At 41.7% G+C, this 17,003-nt stretch overlaps 1 long non-coding RNA gene across 1 annotated transcript in view; it reads left to right on the top strand.

Annotated features, from left to right (window-relative positions):
• The window catches only part of LOC132659745 (uncharacterized), a 29,656-nt gene extending 14,132 nt beyond the window's left edge, over positions 1 to 15,524 (top strand). Inside the window, exons 2-4 of the long non-coding RNA XR_009600503.1 lie at positions 12,950 to 13,117; positions 13,902 to 14,125; positions 14,252 to 15,524. This is a non-coding gene — a long non-coding RNA (uncharacterized LOC132659745). The remainder of the gene's footprint in view (positions 1 to 12,949; positions 13,118 to 13,901; positions 14,126 to 14,251) is intronic.
• The last annotated feature ends 1,479 nt before the right edge of the window (positions 15,525 to 17,003 follow it).

Raw genomic sequence — 17,003 nt, forward strand, 5'->3', positions numbered from 1 at the left:
CTAATTTATTTTTCTTGGCTTATGGTTTTATTAATTTATGATTGATTTGGTTAAGCTAGAAAAATATATAAGAAGTCAGTTCTCCATTTAAAAGAGCTAAACTGAAGTTAAAGCCTTGTGTCAGTGAAAGATAACAGAAAACCAGCTTTTGCGACTCTCTTTGAAGTAGGAAATACAGAGTTTTTGACAAATTTTGCCCCAAAATGGTAAGTAAAGAAACTCAAGGTTTGTCTCCTCTGTTACCACGTTCAGGAAACCCTGAACCCACTCCCACAACAGCCTCAGGACTGAGGAATAGGCATTGACAGGACATGCCAAAGGTATAGCAGCTTTCAGAGTGCCTTCAATAAATGATCTCATTTTATCCTCAGCACTCTAGGAAAGCTTCTAGTATCATATAAAAGATAACGTTCCTCACCTTCAATCATGAATTCATGCATCCAGAAATAACCATTGTGCACTTATCATTTGCCAGCAACTGCTCTCCATCACTGGTTCTCGAAATGTGACCTGCGCCCCCCCACCAGGCCAGCAGCATCAGCAACACCTGAGAACTTACAGGAACTACAGATCTTCAGCCCTAAGCCACACCTCTTGAACCAAAAACTCTGGGATGGGCCAAGAATATGTGGTAAACAAGTCCTCCAGGTGATTCTGATGCCTCCTAAAGTCTAAGAACCACTGTTCTAGATACGAATGTGAGCAGTACACATGCCTCAGCTTCAAAAGGTTCTCTAGGTCAGGGGAATAAATGGCCAAGTAAATAAAGCATTAAAATATAATGAACGACATGCAAACTAGTAAAAACATAGAAGAAAAGCAAAATTGATCAACAGCACTCAGAGAAAGCCCACTGACTCTTTAGAGGGCACTGCACTGTGAGGAATTATGGGGAAAAAAAGAGTAAAACAAACAAAAAGCTCTTTAGTGAGGTGTGGGCTCTCAGGCCCCTGTGCTCTTCAAGGGAACAACATCAAAAGTGCTGAAACCAATCCAGTCCAAATACAGGATCTCTGATTCTCCTGCCTAATTCTGTAACTCTGCTCCCACTCTGCAAGGATTTCACAATAAGTCAAATACTAAGTATTTCAAAAATGTTAGATACAGAGGCTGCTATAGTTCATTTTCTTTGGGGCAAGGTAGTAATCAGTCCTCAGATTGGAAGGAAGGTGAGTGCTAGTCATGTCTCTTACTTTGTTACCAGTATCCTCATAAGATCAACAATTTCCAACAAGGAGAAAATGTAATGACCATCCCTGTCTTTCTAGCTGTGATGAGAGGATAAAGGGCTTGAGGAGTTTTCTTTAGTGTTTCTCCACACTGATCTCTTGATGGGAGCCTATAGCGGCTATAAGCAAACATATCAGCATTATCCCTTAGTAATAGCTACCATCTGGAGAGCACTTTTCCTTTCACAAAGTGATCCATCTGTGGTACCGTATTCACCTGATTTTGGTCACAATCCTATAACCAAAGGGTCTCTTTCAATTCTTATGAAGAAAAAAAAAACTCAGAAAACCTTCAAGGATTGTATTATGGGCCGAACTATATCCTTCATGGTCAAGTCTTAATGTTCAGTGTCTCAGAATTTAGAAACCAGGTCTTGTAAATGTAACTCATAAAGGAAACCAACCCTGAATATTCACTGAAGGACTGATGCTGAAGCTCCAATACATTGATTGCCTGATGCGAAGAGCTGACTCACTGGAAAAGACCCTGATGCTGGGAACGATTGAAGGCACGAGGAGAGGGGGACAACAGAGGATGAGATGGCTAGATGGCATCACTGACTCAGCAGACACGAGTTTGAGCAAACTCTGGGAGAGAGTGAAGGACAGGGGAGCCTGGTGTGCTGGAGTCCACGGAGTCGCAAAGAGTCTTAGCAACTGAACAAAATGGAGTTAAGATGCAGTCATGCTGGAGTAGGCTGGGCTCTAATCTAATATGAACAGTGTCCTTATGAAAAGGGAGGGGGATACAAACACAGAGACACACACACAGAGAACACCATGTGAACACGTAGACAGGAATGAAGGTGAGACTTCAGAAGCCAAGGAGCACCCCAAATTGCCAGCAAACTACCAGAAGCTAGGAGCGAGGCACAGAACAGATTCTCCCTTACAGTCCTCAGCACAAACAATCCTGTCAACACCTTGATTTCAGAACAGTGAGACAGGAAGTTTCTGTTGTTAAAGCCACCCAGGTTGTGGGATTTGTTACATCAGCCCTAGCAAACTAATACAAACGGCCTCGCCAAAATCTCTGAGGGGTATTGGGCACAAGTGGCTTTGGCACCACTTCAACAGAGAGGGCACAGAGAGGAGTCAGTGTCACCCACTGTGCCCCTGAGCCTGGCATCTCACAGACTTCCTTTCATCAGCAGTGGCACTCAGGGTCATAACCAAAGAAGCCAGCAGAACTGGCTGGTACCGTGGGATGTTTGAGGGACCCAGCAGAATCCCAGAATAAGGGCAGCAGGGTAGAAGGAAAGAAAAACTGAGGCTGCCATTTGTCTGGGAAGGCATGTGTGAACCCCTCACCCATGAGACCCCCATGAGCACATTGTGGAGGGGGGGAGTCATTACCCAGCAGGAGGCACAATTCCCCATCCACAAGAAGAGCAAAAGTCACTGAAACAACCAGTTTAATCTGATCAGCATTTTAGTTAAGAAAATGACCCATAACTTTGAGGTCTCTTTTGGGATTGCTCTGTTCATCGTAGGAAAAGCAGCAAACTCTCATTTCCCATATCATTAAGGTAGAGACATTAACCAGAATCATTGTGTCTCTGGAGAACTTAGTTTGGCAAGATTGCAGAGAGGATGGAAGGAAATGGGTTGAGAAAACATTAACAACTTCAGTCAGGTATGTTGACCACCAGTCAAGTACAGCTTATACAACCATTTCAAGATGAAAAATGGAAAGCAAAATGAGGAAAGGAAGAGAGAAAAACATAAAACAAAATTATGAGGCAAAAATGCTGGACTTCTCTGGTCGTCCAGTGGTTAAGACTGTGCTTCCACTGCAGGGGCCTGGGTTTAATCCCTGGTCAGGGAACTAAGATCCCACATGCAACATGACATAATCCAAAAGAGGAAAAAAAAAAAACTGTTGAAGTGGTCATTTCCAATTTTCTAGGCACCCTAAATGAAATGTATAACTACAAGAGAAGGCCTTGTTTAATAATGTAAGATCTTGTTCTTTTTACTGAATCCATTAGAACAGGGCTATGCAAAGAGCACCAGGAACAAGCAAAGGAAAGCAATGGGTTGGATGATTAACTTGTCAATGAAAATAATCAATATGTACATATTTTAGACCCTCCAAATCAGTTTGTGACCAGAGAGCCTCATGGAGAACCTAAGAATATTAGTTGCAACAGGTAGAAGAAAAATAGAGATCCTAGTAGTTGAAAAGATTATGTCCTCAAATAATATTAAAATTATAAAATTCCATGATATATATTAATTATATCATTTTAAAAGGTATTTAAAATGATAAAGCCATAATTGTATAATTAATATAACTAGCCTAGAGATAATTATCACAGATGTTTCCACAGCCTGGAACTGACAGCTGTTAATAATTGTAAGTTCTAGTTGGCAGAAATATCTGTTATATTTTTCTTTTTCCTTTTCTGTTTTCAAAGATATCTCCAAAAATATCTACAAAAAATGTATTATATTTAAGGAATACATTGTCCAACCTATCTGACTATGGATCTGACATTTACCAGCATTTTGAGTTTGAGCAAATGTTTACTCTCTAAATTGTTTCCTCATCCACCAAGTGAGGTTCATAATAATACAAGGTTATTTATGAGGATTAGAGGTGACGTATATAAAGCAATGATGATAGACAGTAAAACATCCCCCAAACAGTGACTACTCTTATTCCTGAATCTCCTCGTGGATGTCCCCAGTGTGTCATCATCCAGTCCAGCCATGAGCACTTTAAATTCTGACAAGGAAGCCTGACCTTTCAGGCTGGTGTGTTACATTTTTAAATTCTTCGTCATTAGAAAGTCCACTAAATAGTCTGCCTGGACGTCACTATGGTTCTACTCAGGGCAAAACATCCTTCCATTCAGCATTCTTTCAGCACTTCAGTTCAGCTAAGAATCTTCCACTCTCCTTCAGCTCCCTTCCCCATCTTTAATGCTTCTCTTTTCCAACTTGAAACGTCTCAATCTGGGACTTCCCTGGTGGTCCAGTGGCTAAGAATCCACCTGGCAATGCAGGGGATGCAAGTTCATTCCCTGGTCTTGGAACCAGTATCCCACATGCTTCCTAGCAACTAAGCCCCCTCATAGCAACAAAAGGTGCCACATGACACAGGGAAGGTCCCATGCACCACAACTACACACCTGACTCAGCCAAAGAAATAAATATTAAAAAAAGAAGTCTAAATCTATCATATTAAATGAGAATGTTGAGTTCCCACCCCATATGGTCAATTTCCTCCATGCATGCTTCCACTGACTTTACCTCTTTAAAAAACTGCAGTGCCTGGAGTTGAAATGGGAGTTGGATTCTTCTCCCTTTTCCATACCTTTGTTCTCGACCATGGACAGGGAAACATTTTCCATGAAGGGTCAGACAGTAGCTCTCTTCAGCTTTACTAACCCTACAGTCTCTGTGCAGTCACTCAGCTTCAGTACCAGAGCACAAATGCTGCCATAGACAGTATGTCAAAGAACGTGCATGGCTACGTGCCAACAAGAGTTCTCTTACGAAAACAGGGGGCAGGCAGTGTTTGACCAGAAGGTCACAATTTGCCAACCTCTGTTTCAGATAATATTCTCCTGCTAAAGACTCGCATTGGCGTTTTCCAGTGGCTGCACCCTACTAGTGCCTCTTTAGTCATACTTGCCATTGAGCTACGTCTTAAACAATATGACATGAATGTAAATGCCTTTCTGGGTGCAAAGAAAGATAAATACATTAGAACAGAATGTAGCCAACCTCACTCTTGGTACATGCAGCATCATGAAGCATGTTGAAACACTGCAGAATGGACCCTTATTGTCAGTGCCTGCACAGATACAGAAACTACCAGCTACCACAAAGCCATCAGGCATTGCCATGACTGAGCTTAGCATGGAGACAAGCTGCTGTCCCTCATGGTGCAAGTGTTCCACAGATACACTGGAGATTGGGAGATCCCAAGTGGTGAACTTTGCCTTCCTCTGTGTTACATACCATCTTGAGAGCTTCAGTTCACCTCTCTAACCTGCTGTGTACTTTTTGGATAATCATTTTATTATCTAATGTTCAGAGTCACATTCATCCTTTCCTTTATTTATACATCATTTTCCTCTTTATTCATAAAATATTTACAGAATTAAGGTATTCACATGTAGCAATTAATTAGCAACTAATGAGGCACCAAAAAACCCACAAAATTTCTTTCACCAGTAACATAATTTCATGGCTACATAATGCAGTTCAACATTTCTTTGTTTACTCAGACTCAGGAATGTCCTTAATTAAGATTTGTTATCATTTCCTGCCTTGATGATTCAGTATCTAGAGTGTCACCAGCCTAAATCAGCATGGGAGTGAAAAGAACACTAGATTTCAAGTCAAAATGCAAATGTTAGTTCCATTTGTTACTTTTTAGTTTGAGCAGTTAAGGACGTTAATTAAATTCTCTCCATCTCCATCTCTTCATGCACAAAATAGAGTAGATAACTTACCCTGACTATTTAATAAAGTTAATTTGTTAAATATGGACATGGATTAGAAGGTTTTCTCCATATTTGTAATGTGTTGACTATACAGAAAAAGAGTCAAAACATACTGTTGGCAGAAAAGGTTACAAACCAGTAGTAATTTTTCTTAATTTTTCTGGAAGAGACCACACAAAGTTTAATAATACTTAAGTCCTAACAAAGATCATCCCTGTATGGTAGAATGATAAGTGACACTTATTTTGCTCTTTTTTGCTTATATGTAGTTTGTATGTTTTCTATAATAAGAAATGCTAATGGTATAATAAATAAAGGGCCAAATTTTTTAATAATTATTTGTTGAATTATAAAATAATACATGTTAATTCTAGAACATTTGGAAAATACAAAAAAGCATAAAAAGATTACATATATTAACATGCATTTACCAGTGTGTTACTATAATTCATAAGAGGAACTGCAGGAAACCATCCTTAAGCTTGAGTCCCCATATTCCTTGGTTCCTGGTACTCAGAGTTAGACTAAAAAGCAGCTGAATACCTACATATATCAGGCAACATTTTTAGTATGTAAATCTCCATAAGGAACTCAAATTGCTTTGTCCCATGTAATGAGAAGTGAATCATGAAAAGTCATTTCAGCTGGCACTGCTAAAACATATGAAGCTGTCAAAAAAGAGCTATATATAAAGCTTGTTTGGGGGACCTTGATTTTAAATAACTGGAAATAAATACATTTTCTCTAAAAGAATAAATTGAAGCAACAGTGTAAATAAGACTTTTAGTTCCTTTAAAGGGAAGTAAGTTCAGGGTGAACTTTGGAAAGGGCTTACATTCAGCACTAGAATTCTTTCAAATGCCTCTCGAATCTAAAGCACGAAGTCTAGCTGTTCCATCAGAGTGGCCCTAAATCAGCTCCAAAACTTGGGGAAATACACTAAGACTAATGTAGACTATTAAGAGCAATACATGGTGCAAACAAATTTCATCCCCTTCTTGTATTACCACCAAATGGGAAACAGAAGGAAATTCATGACTGGCTTCGTATGCAGCAAGTACATTTTACATTCTTTCTAAACCTAAAGCCACATATAAGAATTGCATAGTGATCATAGATATAGCTGGTATCCCAGCAATTCTCTTTCATTCTTTTCAAAAGGCTTTCTGCAGTGGCTAAAACTGTTTACTAAAAATAAACCCAGAGGGAGAAAATAGTTACAAATTATACATCTGATAACAAACTTCTACCTCTTAATAGGTTGTGTACAGAAAACCTACAACTAAATGATAAACAGACAAATAATCCAGTTTTTAAACAAGCAAAGGATCTGACTAGACATTTCTCCAAAGAAGATACACAAATGGCCAGTAAACACATGAAAAATGCTCAATACTATTGGTCATCAGTGAAATACAAATTAAAGTCACAGTGAGATACAATTTCACACCAACTAGGGTGACTATACTCAAACACGTGGAAAATAATATTTTGCCAAGGATATATAAAAATTAGAACCTTCACTTACTGGTAGTTAGAATGTAAAATGGTGCAGCTAGTAGGAAAATAGTCTGGCAGTTCCTTAAAAGACTAAACAGAATTACCATATGATCCAGCAATTCCACTCTTACACATACACCAAGAGAGATGAAAACATAACTCCGCACAAAAATTTGCACAGTTCATAGTAGCATTACTCATAACACCCCAAAAGCATAAGCAACTCAAATATCCATCAAGGGATGAATGGAAATATACAGTCATACGACGGAAAATTGTACAAAAAGGAATGAATACTGACAAGTGCTACAACGTGGATGAATCTTGGAAACATTAAATGAAAAAAGCCAATCATGAAAGACCACATATTGTATGACTTCATTTTTATATAAAATGTCCAGGGATAAGCTAATCTACAGAGAAAGTCGATTAGTGGTTGCCTAGGGCTGGAGGAGAAGGAGACTGAGGAAAAAACAGAAGTGACTGCTGAAGGCATACGTTTCTTCTTGGAGTGAAAATGAAGTTTTAAAATGAATTGTGGTGATACACGAAAAATCGCTGACACTTTAAATTATCTTTCCTCGATAAACAACCTTTCTGTATGACTTCTTACTTGGTCCCACTTCCTCTGATTCTTAAAAGCAAAGTCCAGGAATACCTCTGCCTCCTAGATATGCATCCTGCAACGAGGGTTTGAGGGTTTGCACGTCAAGGAATGCCCACTTTACCTTTGCTGGCTCTTTTGAGACTTACAGTCTCTACATTTTCATAAATTCTCCTCCTTTCTGTTACCATTGCCCAGGGAATTTATAGTACCTTGAAAGTGAAAGTGTTAGTTGCTCAGTCATGTCCAACTCTTTAGTGACCCCAGGGACTACAGCCCACCAGGCTCCTCTGTCCATGGAACTTCCCAGGCAAGAGCACCGGAGTGCGTTGCCATTTCCCTTCACCCGGAGATCTTCCCGAGCCAAGAATCAAACCTGCATCTCCTGTATTGGTACCTTAGTTTCATCAAAACTGTTGCTTGGGAGTTTGTGGGAGTTTTGTGTGTTTTTTTTCTTTTTTTTCTTGTGCTCATTTTGGTGGGGGGATGATTTCTAGAAAGAGCTAGAGGGAGAGTTTGCTTTTTTTTTTTTCTTTTTTTTCTTGTGTTCATTTTGGTGGGGGGATGATTTCTAGAAAGAGCCCAATTTATATTGTAATATTCATGGCAGAAGTATGTCTCTTCATACTTTCTCTGAAACCTTGCTTCATGTGTATTTTTCAAGCTCTTGTCTATTTTTCCTCAAATTTAGTAAAGAAAGTAAAAAGTTTCCATCATCCTTTATGCCCCTTATCTACCACTGTTCTCTTTCTTCTCATTCACCAAATATTTATTAAGTGGCTGCTATTAAGTACTGAGCTCAGTACTACAGTTATAATGTTGACCAAGATCACTGATGTCCCTGCACCCCTGGAGCTTACAATCTGGGAGCAAGAACTCAGATTTAAGTAAGCAACATAAATAATCTGACTTCAATATCCCTATTTTCCCACCCTCCATTCACTTTTCAGTCCTCAGTCCTTCTGATATTATTCAGGCAACATCAGTGGAGAAATTTTCATGGACAAATCCAGTGACCATCTGCTGGTCTTCATCTCACCTTCCTTCTCCACGGCACAGTTCACCATTCCTTTCCGTTTAAAATGCACGCTACCTGTATTTCTGTGGCCGTACGTGCTCCTGGTATGCCCTTGCCCTCTGTGTCCTCTGACAGTCCCTGCCGATTCTCATTGAGAGCTGGAGTTCTCCAGGGCTCGGTCCTTAGCCCTCTTCTCTGGTCACTCCGCGTGTCTGCCCTAAGCAACTTCACACACACACACATACACACAGTTTAGTCACTCTTTCTATGGCAAACAACTCTCAAATGTGTATCTTTAGCTCAGACTTCTCCCTTGAGCTCAAAGTCCATATATCAGCCACCTTCCTAAACATCTGCACCTGGATATCCCTCTTCAATACCAGCTGGAGGGATAGAAAACTGAGTTGATACCTTAATCCCCAAACCTATTAATAAAGCTATATTCCCCAGACTGTTCAATGGCTTTACCATATACTCCATCACCCAACATTAAAACCAGGCATTTATCCTGCCATGTCTCTGCCACTTCCTGATATCTTTTAATTTATTGTGTTTTAAATCGTCTCCTTCCCTCCAAGCCCATCTTTACTTCCCTTGTTCAAGCGCTCACCATCCCAGACCCAAACTACTGCCATAGCTTCTTAGCTGGCCTTGCTGCCTCGTTGTCTTCTCTCTCATACTACCACTAGCACAAGAGTGATCATCCTAAAATACAAACCTAATCGTGACCTATTCCTTTTAAAAACCTTTTAATGTTTCCCCCTTCCACTGGATAAAATATAACCCCCTTGCTATAACTGAAAACCCTTCCATGATTTGGCCTCTGCCTGCCACCCCTATGTCTTGTTTCTTTCCTCTTTTCCCTGCCCTATACACTACAGTCTGTTGTATCTCTTGAAAAAGTGAAAGTTTGTTGCTAACTTCTGTCCAACTCTTTCCTGACCCTGTGGACTGTAGCCTCCCAGGTTCCTCTGTCCATGGGGATTCTCTAGGCAAGAGTTTTAGAATGGGTTGCCATGTCCTCCTCCAGGGGATCTTCCAGACCCAGGGATCAAAGCTGCATCTCCTGCTTGGCAGGCAGATTCTTTACCACTGAGCCACCTGGGAAGCCCACTGTATCTCTTTCTCAAACAAGTCATGCTAGTTGAAGCCCTATGTCATCCAACATAATCCTTGTTGGATCACACTCCCTCCGAGTTTCCTGCCTATTCTACGAGATTCAACCTAAGGGCTGCCTCCCCTCTGAAGCCTTGCCTGCCCCCCGCCCACCCCACAATATCACCTCCTCTGAGCCCGTTTGATGTCCTAAAGGTACCTAAGAACATCTCTTCCATCCTGTTCAAATTCTGTGTTTATTCATCAAGACTTTGACTAGGCTGACTCTGACTAGGCAAGGATGAGGTCTTATTTAATTTTGCACCCCGAGTGGCTTTCCAAGGCCTGACACTCGAATGTTTGTGAGTGAATGAAGGAGGGTGTGAATGAAAGAAGTGTGGCAAGATCAGAGGGTATGGAAAAACATATATACCCCAGTCAGCGGGGAAAGGCATTTTACAGCTCTAGTGGTGTTGAAAGACAGGAAATACAGTTCTTCCCCCTGGCTATTAAGTGTTTTACATCAGATCCTTTCTGAGGTGTTAAAAGTTAAATCAATTTCCAGGAAACCATGATTGCTGATATAAAATATGTCCTGAGAGGAATATTTCCGTCCTAATACTTTCTACACACACGAAAGGGAAGAGTGCACCTTTAGCTCATGTTCAATGTTGTCATCTAGAAGTTCATGCCCTCTCCATCCTCCAGGCCCTTGTTTGAAGGCGAGTAAATAAGTATGTTGGCCAAGCAGCAGTCTGTGCACAGGTTCTTCGCCGAGCTGCAAAGCCGGCAGATTCTTTGCCGTGTAATGAGCCATCTCCCCATCAGTACCTGGTAGTACCTGAGAAAGAGCAGGCCAGGTGGCTCCAAGAGGGACTGGACCAATCTGACCAACATGAGGAACAGGGCTTCAGACATGCAAGGGGTCATCACCAGAGCAAGGACAGAGAACCACGTCCACTCTAGAAGACAGGTGCTGGATTCTGGGGGTGCCCATGATGAAGCCAAAGCAGGTCCTGGGCCACCATTTAAGGAATCCACAAGTGTTAAGAAGTGTAAGAGGAGCCTTATGTGTTATGTGGTAGCCTGGATGGGAGGAGAGTTTGGGGAAGAATGGATACATCTGTATGTATGGCTAAGTCCGTCCGTTGTTGACCTAAAACTATCATAACATCATTCATCGGCTATACCCCAATTCAAAATAAAAAGTTTTTTTAAAGAAGAGAGAGGAGCATTTTGTCCTGTGATGGAAGCTCCATGTGAGGGCAGGGGCAGAGGCCAAATGTACAGGTTCAGACTAGACCCAAGTGAACAAAGAAGAGCAAGCAGCTCTACAGTTTCCTGGAAACCCAGATTAGCAATGGCAAGATAGTATTGCTCCCTGAAGCAGTGGCATTCTTGATATGTATAAACAGAGACATGTAATGGACATTTTTTAGTGTTGGGTGCCCAGAATCACGTCCCTATATGTTTTTTTATTAGTGGACACTATCTTTCCTGCAGAAAGCCCATTCCTTGCAGTTTGGGTGGCGCTAACCTCATGCACCCCTGGCTCCAGGGTGGGCATGTGACCCTGACCTGACTTCACATCCCCTCCCCAGCCTGCTGGGGTCCCTAATGTGGTCGATTAGACGTCTCAAGCATCTCGCAGCCATGTTGCCTATCTGACTGAAGAATGAACAAATACAAATGAGAGAGGCAGAGAAAATCCATAACATCATTTGATCCCTAAAGCAAGAGGTATCCCTGGGGTTCCTTTCAAGAGACGTCTGAATCCGGTCTCTATCACCTGCTGAAACGCATTTCTGCCAAGAGCAAGGAGGACTTGCCGAATCTTGGGGCTGGGTTTGCAGTCTGAGCAGAACACCTGGTCTTCAGAGAACTTCTCATACTTCTTTATGTGACTCAGATTTTATGCTGAGATTTTTTTCAAATGAAAAGAGAAGTCTGTATTTTCGGTGATTACTATTTTTTTTTCTGTCTCTTTTTGTTGCTCATCATCTCACACCCATACTCAACCTCCTGGCAGAGGTGAAGGGAGGGGTTGATTGTGAAATAACACTAGACCACATGAAACCACCGATCTATGAGATACTAGAAGCCGTCTTCTGGATACCTAGGGCCCTCCTGTTTAGCGGGCGGGAAGGACACCTAGATCAGAATTACCTGCCAACAGAGAAGCCGGCATAGGCCTGACCTCCACTCAAGTTTAGTTTCCCCCTAAAACTAAAGTGGAGATGGAGGTTTGCTTCATCCTGGTCCCTGCAGGATCCCATAATGGTCCCATATAATTAGCCTAAAGACATCCCCTGCTGTTTGTTTGCCAAGAAAACAAGCAGAATGTGCTAGGAAAATAGAGGAGCTATTCAGCGGTAAATAGCAAGGAAAAGGTGGAAATGTTTGATCTCCTATATAGATATGGCTTTTGTGTTCTCCAAATAATTACTTTTGGTTTACTTTTTCTAAAAGACTTGATGGTTGGTTAAGAATGAACAATAAAATTAGATACTAAAAACAAACAAAGCTCTCAGGAGATGGAGCCAGTGTAAGAGAAACCCAAAGCCCTGGTGCTCACACTTAGTTGAAAAAAACAGACCTGAGTTTTGTCAGCCCTTCTGCGTCTATCAGACCTTTTCTCTTAACACCAATTAACTAAGAGAGGGGATCTCAAAGTCTGATGTAAAGCCTTTGATTTTCAGATAAAAGACCACATCAACTTTCAGAGGAAATTTCAGATATCATTACAGGTCTTATTGAAACTTCTTCCCAGCCTGTATCCCAGAAGAGTTTGAATCTTGTTTCTGCTAGATACAAATCAACAGCCCTGACGAAGATTGTGTCAGAGATGTCATTTAAAAACACTCATATTAAACCAAGAAGGTGGTGGCCAAATTAGAGACAATGTTTGACCCTCTCTCAATTTTCCACTGCTGCAAAGACAGAAACTAATAGCAAATCCTTCTTTATCATTCGTTCTCCTGTTTTTTAAGAGCAACAACTTATTTTAGCAGGTATTTCTTTCTTTTTTCTTTTTTCTTGCAAGGGTTTCAGAACATTGGCATGCAGCTGGTAACACAGAAGGAGAAAACAGAAACCACATCCGGAAGTAATCATCTCCCAGTCACTTTAATGGATTATAAATGTTAAAGAGCCCACCAATTAAATTAGCGTGATGGCGTTTCATAAAAAGTTCCATAAATCTTAAATGGAGGTAATGCTCTTCTCATTATACTTAGGGATGAGGAGATAGTAAGACCCAAGACCTTACTACACAACAGTAGCTTTGCTTCATTTCTTCTTGTGCCACCAAATTTAACAGACAATTTGAATAAAGCTATCGCCTCGCATACTCACATAAAATTGAGTTTTATTGCTAACTGGGGCATATTGAAAAGCGAGAGACTAATGGAGCCAAACTTCCCACAATGATTCAATCAATTTGATATCCTTTTAATTTTTTATTTATTTATTTATTTAGGAGAACAAGTCGCATCTTCCTCTGTTCGTATTCAACCAGTTGATAGTGGAAAGTTCTTATTTTTCCTCTTAAACTTGCAAATGGGATTCTTTATCTCCGAGGTCCAATCACCATTTCAAAGAGGAGATTTTTATTTTTAAGAGATTCTGTTTTTAATTGGCTACTTAGAAAGTCTATTTTGGAAAACATAGTTTCTCACTGGAGTTAATTTGATCTGTATGGCTCAAAAAAGGGCAAATTCTACCAGAAGGAAAAGAGTATGGACCCTGGAATGCAGTTACCTGGGGTAATAATACTTAGCAACTCGGGGAAGCAGAGGAAGTAGTTCCTCTTTAATATCTCAGCTCAGCCTGCCTTTTGTTATCACTACGCCAGTCTCATTATGTTCGGAAGCAATCACGTGCATCGGACAATTGCTTTTTAAGCACTAAGGAACTTGCTGCAGTAATTTGGTTGTTTCCAATCCTTCTCCAAATAAAGACATTCCTCTAACTTTATGAATTTTTTTTAAACTTAGAAACACATTTCCATGGACTCGATCAGCTTGTAGTGAAACTGTAAGAGAAGCAAAGACTGCAAAGGAGTTGGAAGAAATAAAGAGCCCTTTCCAACCTTTTGAAACGCCTGCAACAATAATGAACATATAATGCACAGGCAATAACCCTTCAGTCAAAAAGAAAGACAAACAGAAAAGAGAGCCTTGCATAGAAACTTGGGTGATTCTACACTTTAAATAATAAGGTGAGATGTCACAAAGTATTTTGTTATAGGTGATATCTGTTTAATTATAATTCTGTACACTACATTATGTGAGAATCTGAGCAAAGTTGGCTCTCTTTTTCTCTTTTTTTGCTTTAATCCACCCAGGTGTTGTGTTCAGAGATAGGGCTCTAAGTTGTTGGGGGACGTGAACGGCCGCAGGGAGTGAAGGATGAGGTCAACACTGAATCCTCTGTAGCAGAGGATCGTATTTACTCCGCTGCCTTCCGACCTTGTTGCTCTTTCCTGTAAGTCGAGTCTGCCCCCTCGTGGTGAAAGTGAGAGGCTGCGCTCACTTCCCAGGACGCCTTCCTCTTCTAGGTCAGTGAGAGGGTATTGGGAGCAACTGGTCCCTTCACCACCATCCTGTCCTTGAGCTGCTTTTCATTGCTTCTCCCCCCTCTGTTCTCTGTTCCCCTTTTCTTCTCTTACTGCTTCCTTTTGTCTCCTTCCCTCCCCTTGCATTCCAGAGCCATCCACAATATTATTTACCAGCCCAGGCATGAGAGCTAAAATTGCTGCAGACCCTCTGCCTAGGGAGAGGATCTGAACTCTGATTTAAGGAATTCAGACAATTTCAATAAATCATTAAATAACCGTCACCCCAAAGAGTAATACCATGTCATCAAGAGCTAAACAGACACTGAACAGGAAATTGGGAGACATGGATTTCTCTGGCCTTAGCCTTATCCCTGGAATATGATATGGATGTAACGTGTGTATGAAAACCAAGAAACCTGGACATAAGCACAACTTAATAGAGAAGCAGGAAGCAGGAAGATAAAGGGGGTTTCTCTGCCCTCAGCACAGAAAAGCAAAAGGGCACACAACTGTCATATCCACCCGCTCCTCAGCAAACCACTCCAAACACACAATCTAAGTAAACGAAAGCAATGTTCACTATGTAAAGGCAGCCTCAAGATAAAGCTTCTTGTTCCCCTCATGGACCTGTTCCAATCAGCCTGACACCCATGGGGCCATCCTGAGCAACCAATCCATCTGGAGTATCATTTCCATCCTATTTCTATCCATTTTCTACACAGAAATTTTTAAAAATTACATTTCTTCAAATATACCTTCAAAGGTATGAACCTTCGAAGGTATATTGCCTTCATTGTCTGTGCCTTGTACATTCAGAATCTCTCTCTCTCTCTCTCATACACACACACCCACACACCCTCAAGTCCTCTACTCTAGCCACACTTCTCTCCTGGGTTTCCCCCCACAGCCCTCTCTTTCTCTCCTCCATGTTTTTTCATTTGCTCTTTTCCAGCTTAGATTGTTCTGACTCAAGGCTCACGGCCTTTTGTGAAGTTTGCATCAGTGCAAGGCCCTTTTTATTTTATAAAACTGCATTAGTGCACAGAACAGGACATGTCACCCAGGGAGATGTAAGTTGAGGGCACTTCCATACCCATAGAAAAGTCTCATGTTGAGGTAAAATATATATATTTTAAAACAACTGTAATTTATGCAGCTATTAATCTTCCAAGGCAAGTGGTAGGGTACGGTGAAATGTTCATAAGCTAACAAGAAAAAACTCAGGTGGCTTATGCCATTGCCAGAATCCTGAGATGGAATTACAGCCCCATAACTCAAAGTTGCCAGCTCTTTCCATTCCCTAATGGAGGTTCTGAAGGACGGGACTCCTGTTCACTTTCCCTGTTTACTCTCTAGCTTCTGCTCTTCTTCCAAGAAGCCCCCTACATACTTCCTGATCTACCTCGGAGGCAAAAAGTGTGACAGTTATTAAGCTGCTTCTTTGTTGAAGAAATGCAGAAAGAGGTCTCTGTAACCTCCCAATCCAAGGACTTGGGATAGGATCATGTGGCAAAACCTCTCTCACAGCAGATATGAATACAATAGAATGCCCACCTGGTGCCTCCAGATCTAGCCAGCATTGACCACTCCCAGGAGCAATAATACACGGTGCACAAAGCACTCACAGGTGAGGGAAGACCTAAATACCACTCAAGGATTACACTAAATGCCAGTTATTCATCTTTGGTTATTTCTCTAAGGGTAGTCGCCAGCCCCCTGCATCAGAATCACCAAGCATGCTTTGTCCTTCCCTCTGCCCAACTTTAGACCTGCTACACCAGGTGGATGAGGCCTACTGAGGGTCACCCAGGGAGTCCCACACCCTGATTTTATGAAAGGGAAACCGCTCCACAGAAATGACAAGAGTTCCAAATGGAGACAAGACTGGATTTTCTGACTCTCCATCCAGCACATCACACTGCCTTAAAGTCAGTTTCCAAACGCCCCTAAAGATGGCTTTGAGAGTTTCATAGTCCTTCGGGACGTACCTGTCACCCACAAAGCCCATTAACAATTTCTGGGAAATAAAAATAGAATCTGGATAATAAACTAAAATCTAACCTTTTTTTTTTTTTCCCTTTGTGCTTCATCTAATTTCACTTGCTCACTGGGCGCCTGGGGCAAAGGCCTCACACCTGGCCCTTCAGACCAGAGCTCCAAGTGAAGAACCGCCGTGCTGACACCTCAGCTTGGGGACCGTGTGCAGAAGCATCACGTATAGAAAGATGAGATTCAGGATGGCGGCAGTGCCCCTCGTGCAGAGGGGCTGCACCCGGCACTGAGGTCTGAAGCCTGAGCAGCCCAGCTGCACCTGCCCCGGGAGAGATCCGCCCCCTCCTTGAAGAGCCCCGCGGAAACCCTGTAAAGCAGCCTCGCCCATGGCCCGGCGGGAGGGTGGCTGCCCTAGAGCCCAAGCTGGCCCCTCTGCATTTCTCAAAGCATAAAGCTTCACTCCGCTCCTGAACCAAACGCGGTCTCATTCTACTGGCTCAAAGAACAACAGGCAGGAGAACCCTTGTTGCGTGCTCGCATGCTCAGT

The sequence above is a fragment of the Ovis aries genome, chromosome 4 (genome assembly GCF_016772045.2).
Source record: "Ovis aries strain OAR_USU_Benz2616 breed Rambouillet chromosome 4, ARS-UI_Ramb_v3.0, whole genome shotgun sequence".
NCBI lineage: Eukaryota > Metazoa > Chordata > Mammalia > Artiodactyla > Bovidae > Ovis > Ovis aries.